At 35.0% G+C, this 11143-nt stretch overlaps 1 protein-coding gene across 1 annotated transcript in view; it reads right to left on the bottom strand.

The window, feature by feature from the left end:
- Positions 1-10465, bottom strand: part of LOC145254726 (glycolipid beta-1,4-mannosyltransferase egh-like) — a 198381-nt gene extending 187916 nt beyond the window's left edge. Inside the window, exon 1 of the mRNA XM_080113466.1 lies at positions 9693-10465. The gene's annotated coding sequence lies outside the window, so the exon portion shown is untranslated. The remainder of the gene's footprint in view (positions 1-9692) is intronic.
- Positions 10466-11143: the final 678 nt, after the last annotated feature.

Genomic DNA, 11143 nt, shown 5'->3' with positions numbered 1-11143 from the left:
GAAGAGAGAGAGAGAGGGAGGGAAGAGAGAGAGAGAGAGAGGGAGGGAAGAGAGAGAGGAGAGGGAAGAGAGAGAGGAGAGGGAAGAGAGAGAGGAGAGAGGAAGAGAGAGAGGAGAGAGGGGGGAAAAGAGAGAGAGGTGAGAGGGGAAAGAAGGAGAGGGGGAAAAGAGAGAGAGGTGAGAGGGGAAAGAAGGAGAGGGGGGGAGAAGGAGAGGGGGGAGAAGGAGAGGGGGGGAAGGAGAGGGGGGGAAGGAGAGGGGGGGAAGGAGAGGGGGGAGAAGGAGAGGGGGGGAGAAGGAGAGGGGGGAGAAGGAGAGGGGGGGAAGAAGGAGAGGGGGGGAAGAAGGAGAGGGGGGGAAGAAGGAGAGGGGGGGAAGAAGGAGAGGGGGGGGGAAGAAGGAGAGAGGGGGGAAGAAGGAGAGGGGGGGGAAGAAGGAGAGGGGGGGGGGAAGAAGGAGAGAGGGGGGAAGAAGGAGAGAGGGGGAAGAAGGAGAGAGGGGGAAGAAGGGGAGGGGTGAGGGGGAGGGGGGGAGGAGGGGGGAAGAAGGAGAGGGGTGAGGGTGAGGGGTGAGGAGGGGTGAGAGGGAGGGGAGAGACACACACAAACAGTGAGTGAGGGAGACAAATAGAGTGAGAGAAAACTTCAGAAATAAGACAAGATAAAATTATATAAAATGAAATAGCAAAAATAAATTGTAGTTATTTCAAAATAGCTATTTACAAATTAGAATTACTGACTGCTATGCAACATAGCATTTCGTCGGAAGGGGGGGGGCTGCATCAAAAACTATTAACACGCTTTCGTGCCTATATCTGCATTTCACAATTTTAAATTACTTCGTGACGTCAGCGTCAGTCGGTCATGTTGGCTAATCAACCTACGAAAGCATATTGTATATCCAAAGTTTTTTTTATATTATCTGGAAATGTGTTGAATCGATACCCGAAGTAGTTTAAAAAAATAAAGATTTGAGAAACGTAAAAAAACAAAAAACAAAAAAAATCGCTGAAAATTCACTCAAAAGAATCACTTTACATTTGACTTGTATAAAACATGTAAATTGAACGGATCCTTCTCTCAAAAATTCAATATGTTGGTTTGAATTTCTTGGCATGCTATCTAAAAATCGAGTGCCTGTTCGATACTAAGCATTCGCAGATTTTGTTCACAAAAAAGGAGGGGGTGTATATCCACAAGTCGAACTACCTCTAAAAATTGAACAAATAATAAATAAATAATTATAGGTATTTATTACTGAAGCTCGGTAAAAATGGCACCAGAAAAAATGGCAAAAGTGAATAAATAGGTAAAAATGGCACTTGAGTAACGAAAAATTAGGACCGTTCAAGAAATGCGAGCTAAGCTCCCATAAGTTTAAAATAGGGCTAAGTATCCACCACAGAGAGATAAGGCCTGTTAACTGATAAATGGTGTCATGCATAGTAGGTAAAGCAAGCAAGAGCAGTCGAGCCATCAAACTGTCGATAATAAATGAGAGCTTTTTAAAAAAAAGATGGAAAAACGTTTTTTAAACATATATTGAAAAAGAAAGTATCGAACGCGATTTATACTTAAATTTAACTTTATTCAATACTAGCATTTCAGCCCGGCGTTGCCCGGGTGTTTGGATGTGTATGTTGAGAAAAAAAAAAAAAGTGGTAGTAGGAAGGCAGGCTCAAACCCGTACCGCAAAGGAGGAAAAGAACGAGATAACCCTTGACGTCTATGCTGTTACGACAACCGCCAAACCGGAAATGACATTTTTTAAAATTAAAGCTAGACAATCGAAAGGAGAGGATGACTTTCAAAAATATCGGGGGGAAAAAAGCGACCCCCCCCCACCTGTAGAAAAGGGCCGAGTTTAAGGTGAAGATATTAATGTTTTTAGCCAATTTTTCGATATTTGTCGTCTGAAAGGTCGAACTTCAAAACTATACTGATCTTGAAAAAATCCGTCGCCTCTGTCGAAAGTGTTGGGGCTGTTGGGCAGATATGCAAACATACATACATTTATATATTGGTAACTAAAAAAGTTTTGACCCAAACCGATGAAAAAGCTTGCCCTATCTCTGAATACCCTTTATGTAAAATTTCAAATGTTTAGACCAGAAATTGTTTGAGTAATTTGGTAGAGACCGGAGAGGTCAATTTTTTTTTAAATTTGACCCCAATTATGATCCCTTAACATTTATTGTTTTGGGCTCAAATCAAGTTATTAAGTTAAATCCATGTCCAAGAAACTTATATCTAAAATTTCAAGTGTTTAGACCCAAAATTGTCGAAGGAGTTTTGTAGAGTTATGAAAGGTCAAATCGTTGAACTTTGACCCTTTAACAGCCAAATTTCTGGTCGAAAACAAATCAAAGATTTTCCCAAATCTCAGTACCCTGTATATAAAATTTCGAGTCTGTAAACTTTAAATTGACAGAGTTATTGCGTAGGGAAATGTACACAGATACGTTTACTTTTATAGATATATAGATTAATTTTTAAAAAAATTAATTTTTTTTTTTTTTTTTTAAAGAGAAAATATGTACGTTGTACCAGCGTTAAAAAGATAAACATCTCGGTTTATCATGGATTCCAAAGACTAGAATTCGTTATTTATTTATTATTTTTATTATAAATAATCTATTTCCTGAATTAATTCTGTTTTTTTTTTTTTAATTTATTTAATTTAATAAAGTTAAATTTAAGTATAAATCATGTTCGTTATTTTTCTCTTTTACAATATATATATATATATATATATATATATATATATATATATATATATATATATTCCAAAAACCTATCATTCATTATCGACAGTGACTGCTCGACAGATCTTATTTGCTTTGCCTATTATGATTGAAGCCCCTTAACTTTAGTTTTTAAAAAGTCGGTTTGGTTAGATTCAAATTTTGTATAACGTTTCATTTATTTTATAATAAATATTTGCATAAAAAAAAAATAGAAAAAAGTTTTAAAACAGTTTAAATAACATTTTTCCGCTGCAATAAATCTTGAAAATGGCAACTTAATTCAACGATTTAATCGCTAGCGGCCACTGCTTTTAATTTTCTTGCATCAAAAATATTTTGGCAAATGTGTAGTTTAACAGCGTAAATTATTTCAGACAAAAAAATTATAAAAACTTTATTTGGTAACTGTTACCTTACGCTACAACAGAACACCGCCCACTCTAATTTGGTATTTTAGGGATATTCGGGGTCGCTGACAATGAATCTGATCATCAAAGCTGTCGCAAATTTACTGTTTGCATGGTATGAACCCCTGGAACCTGGGACTATTTTACGCCATTTCACCGCCTTCAGTAGTGTACATAATGCGTTCGCGTGCGCACGCGTGTAGTGAAGTCACTTATCACATCGTGGAGGAATCTTTAGCGGACATTTGAAATAATAAAGCTAAAAAAATGTGGTTTATTTTTTTTTTACGTAGTTTTAATTGATCTAAAAAGTTTTCAAGAGTTTGCAAAAACATTTGTTTCCGTTTTGGGGGAGTATTCAATTATAGAACTTGTGTAGTTTAACAGGTGATGCTTGCCACCCTCTCCCCAATGTGAACAGAATTTTTGTGAAATGTTAAATGGTATTCTACTCGGTAAATGTCCGCGCCTTACGGAAAAATGGTTAATGAAACTGCAGAAGCATCAATTAAGTAAACTACACAAGTTCTATAATTGAATACCCATCCAAAAAAAAAAAAGAACGGAAAACATAAAAAAAATTTAATTTTTAAACTCGTGAAAACAGTTTTAGATCAATTAAAAAGCATTAAAAACTACATACTAAAAATTAAAAAAATTAACCACATTTTTTTAAACATTATTTCAAAGATCCGCTAAAAAGATTCCTCCGCGATGTGATAAGTCACTTCAATCGTGTTATGTTGTAGCGTAAGGAAAGGTAGCATTTACCATAAAATCAGAAAAAAAAAAAAGATTCATTTTTATTATTTTTTTCATTTTTATTAGACTAAAATGTATGAGATTCGAGGCTGCCACACATCGCTTTTAAAATTTGTTTTTTCTAAGGTTTGACAGATTGGCTTTTTTTTTTAAGGCTAAAATTGACCTTTTTTTACGCTCTTTCATGAACTGTTTTTGTCCGCTATATTTTTTTGTAATGAAAACCACACACACACACACACACACACACATATCTATATATATTAATTGATCTGTCGACTATCTTAAGCACCCAGATTTTAGTATTTTTTTTTACGACCTAACCCAGCGTAGTATAAACATCCCCCCAACCTCCCATGTTAAGAACGGCTTTCAGAATAAACACTCAACCTCGAAAGCCGTTCTTATCCTGAGGAGGTTGAGGGCCGAGTTAGGTCATACCCAGAATTTTTATAACGTAGACGAGGAACGCAAGATATGACGCACATCTCCAGGTGGTAGGATTTTTCGTTTTTCCTTCTTCTCGGCAAGAGTTTTCTTACAAGTTTCCTCAGCACTTGTCATCCAAACTAGCCTATCAAGAGCCAAAGTCCTGATTTATTCGAAAACGCCCCTTACTACATACTTAGCATCCTAACAACTAGACAGATTCGATTAAAAGAAACCGTTTCCGGGGTAACCAAAGTTACAGACGCTACGGCTCGCATCTATTTTCTCTACTCCCCTCTCCAGTGAAAAAAAAAAAAGCGGTGGAGAGGCTCTCCACCGCTTTTTTTTTTTAAGTGAAAGAAAGAACGCGGATATAAAATGATAAATTACGTTTACTTAGAGGAAACTAAGAGAAAGTACTCGGCTTCCGTTTAATTTTAATTTTTAATAAATTATGAAATAAAATGTTTAGGTATTTTTTACGAGTGCTCCAGTGCTCCACTCCAGTGCTCCTGCTCCACCATAGTATAAACACCCCCAAATAACGGCTTTCGGAATAAACGCCCTCCCCCAAGAACCTCCCTTAAGAACGGCTTTCGAGATTGGGGTGTGTGTTTATTCCGAAAGCCATTCTTAATATGGGGAGGTTGGGGTGTTTATAATACGCTGGGTCGCTGGGCCCCGCTGGGGCACTGGGGAGTGGGGCACTGGGGCAGTGGGGCACGTCGTAAAAATTTACTAATATTTAATTTCCGTAACCATATACGGATTGATTGAATTGTTGTTAGATAATTGAAATCAAAAAGAAATTCATTTTTAAATTATTTCATCATGTAAACCGGGCTGATTATTCCCCACCACTAGCAAAAGCAAAAAAAAAAAAAAGCAATCAGCAAATGCGTTTGCGACATTTTAACTTGACTTTCGACCTTCTGACAAGGCGTTGAATCGAAAGAAAAAAAATCCCTTAAATTATTTAAATATTTTTTCTTCCTCCTTAGTGACAGTTGATATTCGAAAAACTGCTATAACAATTTTTTAAAGCGATTCAAGGTTGTCTGCAACGGCAACGCGTAATTTGCCATACTTGTTAATTATAATTTAAAAAAAATGTCCGACCATTAACCAGAGGGGACAAGTTAGAAAGGAGGAGGTAACTTAAGAATTACGATATAATGGAAAGAAAAAAGGGTACTCGTACAGTTTAATCAAGACATTAAAAAATTAAAATATCGAAAAAAAAAAAAAAATGTTATATTGCACGTATCCGTAATGGAATGAAGTTCGAAAAAAAAAAAAAAATCACTTCATTTCATCCAGTATTTGTTTTTTTTTTTTTTTTACAGCGAAAAAACAATGTTATGCTACCGAGCAAAAGGTTCGATATTTTAGGAAGAAAAGCTAGTATTAAAGATGGGGAGGGGGTGTCGGCGCTTTAAACTGAGTTATCTCCCTGTGGCGTGTTCAAAAAATTCAAAGATGTCTACCTTCAACGCGCTATCATACAAACGTGTTTCCGCTGTGGAAACAAAAAAAAAAAAAAAAATACTTGATGAAATTAAGTTAATTTTTTTTTCGGAGATCTTCAGTCCAAAACGGATACGTACAATATAACTTTTTTTTTTCGATATTTTCATTTTTTTAATGTCTTGATTAAACTGTACAAGTGCCGAAAAAAGATTTCGAAAAATAATTCTAATTGAAACTAATTAAATAACATTCATAGAATAAAACAAACAAAGCAACTAAACTAAACATATTTATCTATTGTAAAGTGGTCATGGTCATTTTTTTGCTGTGTGGAATTCAGCCCCGCAAAAAAAAAAAAAAAAAAATGGGAAAGGGGAACACTCTGGATGGGTGCTAAATTGTCACGATCCGAACTATCAACTCTTACTTGGGCGTCGGGTTTTGATGAAATGATTGTATATAGACGTATTTATTATCTTCAGTAAAATGTTTTAATGATTTGGGAAATTTTAAGTAGACCGGCTCCTGGAGTAAATGTGCTATTATGGTGATTCATGATTCTAGTTACGAGTAGGATAGACATCTTTGGCACTTCTGCATTACACGGCCGGTGGCATTGTTAGGGGGCGATAACTCCAACTTCTTGGTCAAATAACACGGCAAACAAGATTTTTGTTTAACGTCGAGGGTGCGAGTTCCATTATAGAAACGTTGATTTCATTTCAATAAAATACGCATCAAGTGCGCTTGAAAGCCAAATCACAACGTAATATTAGGGAAAATAAGCAAATATTTTACTTATTTAAATATATTTCGGAGCCAAGCTACATCCTCAGCATGTTTTCTTTTTTTCTCTTCTTTCTTGCCATGTTGTAAAGTTGGAAAAAGAAAAGCCTGTTTATAAAGAGCCGCGCGTTGTATCTCAGCGGTTGTGTTTTGAAATGTCGGAACTGTGTGTTGGCAACGCGAGATTAACGTCAAGAGTGCGAGTTCCATTATAGAAACGTTGATTTAATTTCAATAAAATAAAATACGCATCAAGTGCGCTTGAAAGCCAAAATCACAACGTAATATTATTTTCTAGCCATGGTGACAACGGATGACCAAACGACACTCATTTTACCACACTTTTGAACGGCTTTGTACCAAGTTTGTTTTAAAATGTAAATTTTATATTTTCTGTAAATAAATATTTCAAAGTGTTCTATAGTCGGTAGGCGAACGAGATATTCTTGGCTGGGACAGTTTTTATCTCACACAGTTCTCTTTGGGGGAGTTCTAGATGTCCCCCATGTAATAACCTAGTCGGGTAACCAATGACCTTGACTTATAAAAACAAAATGGGCAAATGAATTCAAAGATTCTATTGTTGGCATTGATTTCCTCGATACTTTTCTAGTCAGAATTCTTTCTAGAAAAAGATCAGGTACTTACAGGAGAGACAACGAGAAAATTGCTAAAATCCTAAGTGAAAGTGATTTTTGTGGACCAAACTGGATTCGAACTTGGAACACGGAGGTTGTCAATCAGCATCGTTACCCAGTAGACCACCGACCGTCACCTTCCAAAAGACAAATATTTAAAGACCGGTCAGCATTACCCAGTACCATCGTCTCAAAAGATGCGTAATCAACTAATAATCACCTCCCAAATAAGGGGGATGGACATCTGAGACCGAATATTACCATACTCTTATGACGGTAAGCGGTTCACGCACGACACGCGCTGAAAACCTGGTGTTACAAGTTTGAATCTTTGAACTTGCGTCTAGCCTTCTGGTGAACCGGAAGCCTCTCTGCCAGAAAGTAATTAGCACTTAAGTTTTTGTTTTTCTCGGGGCTACTTTAATTTACCGGTACCGAAGTATCAAGCTAGAACTGAAGGATGTGTGTGTGTGCACGCGCGGTCAATTTTATCAAGTGAGAGTATTTCCCAATTTTATTTACCGGTATAGTTTAAGAAATGGGTTTGTATTACTATACACAGATTCGAAAACGTGGTTAAAAATCAAATATATAACAAATAAATGTTATCAAAGATAATAGTTTAGTGTTTTTATTCACTTTAAAACGTAGTTGGTTCGAAAATCAGTGTTTATCGGTATATTTGAAAAAGCAAAATCGCCCTTGAATACGGTAAGTTTGGAAAAATGAGTTCAAACAATTTTGTGTAATTATTTAGTTTTAACTCGCTGTCTGTGGCAGGTCGTAAAAAAATACCTTTTCAGCTTAAAATTTAATAAAGAAAATACCATAAAAATTGAATTTCACTAGAAAATCCTATCTAAAGAAAAATAACGCTGTTCGTATTCTGTGTTAGAACCTAAAATATCATTTCATGCTTGAATTTCTCACCTCTGCGTGACTTACGTATTTTTTCTATTAACTATTTGTCGAAATTAGAAGGTAATAACGTAACGTATTGGAACCAACATTTTTTTTTTTAATCTTATTGAAAAAAAAATTACGTAATTAAATCATTTAGAATGCATTTCAGTTTCTTCGTAAGCAAAAACGGTGAGAAATGTACACATACCGGGTGTATAGTAGTTGTTTGATTCATTGCAGAAGGTTTGTTGTAGAAGTCTATAAGGTTCAAGTGTGTCGTTTGAACCATAACCAATATTTTTTTTTTATCGTGTCTAATGGATTATAAATAATAAAGCTTATAAATAGTAAAAAAGAATTATGGTGCTAATGCACTTACTGATCCGCGCTATTTTTTAAATCGTATTTCCAAGTTTAAAGTTTTATGCTATGTTTTTTATTCAATTGTAAGGTACAGAATAGGTACAAAACACCCTCCCCTCCCCATCTTAAGAATAGATTTTTAAATAATAACGTTATTTCAGCACGGATCAATAAGTGCACTCACTACTATCAAAATTATATAAACATTGTAAAGCGTCGACGCGAATTGATTAACGTTTCAACATCCATGTCTCATCAGGTCTTGACAGAGAGACAGGAAATCTAGAAAAAAAAAACTAAATATGAATGGAATAAGTCTTGCTAATCTCCATCAACAGATGTCAATTTTAACTTGTACGGCATTCTTTTACGTGGATAAAGAATAGATAGTATATCCAAATAGAAACTGGCTTTTTTTATTTTCTTTTTCTTACTGAAGTTTCAGTTTCACAATAAGCACTGACTGCGACTAATATTTATATTTTTAAAAGATTTCATGTTACTTTCGGTTAAGTGCAGTTCAGTTCATTTATGAACAAACAAAAATAAGAGTTTATAATTTTCAACATTTTTTTTTTTTTTTAGAAAAAGGACAGGCGGAATTGGACAGCTATGTAAATTGTAAATAGATTCCGTAGATGAGTAAAACTCAAAAAGAAAACTTTGAAAAAAAAAAAGAAAAAAAAAAAGGGGGTAATCATCTCATTTACTAAAACTAACAGTTTTTATTGTGGGCGGGTGATGTCAATTATATACACAAACTGATTTTAAGAGTGTATCGAGACGGAGTGATGCGACGCATACACGCATTTAAAATCAATGAAATTAAATTTACGGTATTTTATGAGTGTTTAACAATCGATAGCAAATAGTAAAAAATATGGTCACTTGTGCATTTGAACATCTCGACAAATTAATTTTCGTAGAGTTCATTCCGCACAAGGAAAGAGTTAAAGCCTTGTCTCCGCTTCCAGATGTTAAGTTTTTTTTTTTTTTTTTTTTTTTCTAAATTTCTCGTGGATGTTAAAATAAATGCCGAAATATAAAATAGCAAAAAAATAATTCACCCGGCGGTTTTTTTTTGGGGGGGGGGGGGTTCTGTCACTCACGAACTTTTTATCGAGTTTTTGTAATTTTTTTAAATCTGAATTTTTTAAATTAAAAAAAAAATAGCAAGATAAGACTTACCTATGGCTTTTTTTTTTAAGGCATCTAGAAAAAGTCAAGGTAAAACTATCCACTCCATGAGAACGAACGGCATCCAGAGAGAAATCTTTTGACGTACCTCTCGACCCTTTCTCTCTCAATTCTTCGGGTTGTTACTTTCTATTACAAAGGAGAAAGTATGTATATAAACATATCTTTATTATTTTCTTCCTGCTCTTCTACTTTTAACATTTAATAATATTAAATTTATTCTCCGCCGTCCTATCTCTAGTCTCATTATAACGTTTATTTGTTTTTCTTTCTTTCTCCTGTCCAACTCTTGTGAAATAAATCCATTTCCACTCTCACGCTTTCTTCTCCATTCTCTAACTCCTGTATATAAAACCCCTGTTCTTGTACTCTTACATCTATTGTGTAGACGCGTATGTACACATTACTACCGTATTTTGTCGGGTTTCTCCTCACCCATGCTTCTGTGCGCAGAGACCAGTTGCCGGCCAAAACATCTACTACTGCTATGGAGGAGGAGAAGGAGACGCCGAGAACGAACCAGCCAAAACCATTCTCCGATTCTAATATAAGATTTCGATTGGATAACTAGCGTCACTTAAAAGCCGAGGAGGCGCGCATTATCATATACAGGTGTACACGTCTGCTCGACAATGATTTTTCTATCAATTATCATTCAAGTTACTGCCAGAATTCTCAGAATACCTTGTTTATTAAAATTATTATTATTACATTCGACATCTGTTTAAAAACGAACCCAACACTGCGCACTAAGTAGATAGAACGCTGAAAAAGAAAATCGAAGCTATACGCGTGCGTGTTTCTATCAATTAATTTTATCGCATTGTTTATTATTATTATTATTATTATTATTACTATCATTATCGACATATCGTCTTATGAAATTTTGGTATTTATACGGAATACGGACCGTACTACTTGTTAAATAGTATTTTAAACTATATTCAAGTTTCCACAGTATCTTTTGTTTATTATATTGTTTGGTAAAACTACAGAATAGTAAGACCGCTGCTCTGCTGCTCCTTCGTTTTTTTTTTTTGTTTTTTTTTTGTTTTTTTTTATTTATTTATTTTTACTTTATTTTTTTTGTCGTTCTTACCTCCCCCCCCCCCCCCAATGTGAAACAGAAACACCTATTTCACAGGCGAAAACCGACTGTTGTTTAGGGTTAGTGCCAATAGTTAGGGGTTTGTCACGTTTCGTTTTAATACATCCTTAAAAAAAACAACAAAAAAACTGGTTGGACAGATTTTATAAATATAATAATTAATGGAATATTTTGGCCATTCGGAATCTGAACTCCTTGATTTAAGGGCTATAACTCTATTTTACTAAAGTGGTTGTAAAAAATCATTTTTTTTTTTATTTATTACAATTACTCGAATATTTTGTGGAAGAAAAATTACAATATCGTAGTATTTTACATTTTGTGTGTGTGTGTG

Source organism: Euprymna scolopes, chromosome 3 (assembly GCF_053919585.1).
Source record: "Euprymna scolopes isolate OS-2025 chromosome 3, ASM5391958v1, whole genome shotgun sequence".
NCBI classification, from domain to species: domain Eukaryota; kingdom Metazoa; phylum Mollusca; class Cephalopoda; order Sepiida; family Sepiolidae; genus Euprymna; species Euprymna scolopes.
Note: the sequence above shows the minus strand (reverse complement) of the source record. Positions and strands in the feature narration are given on the sequence as shown.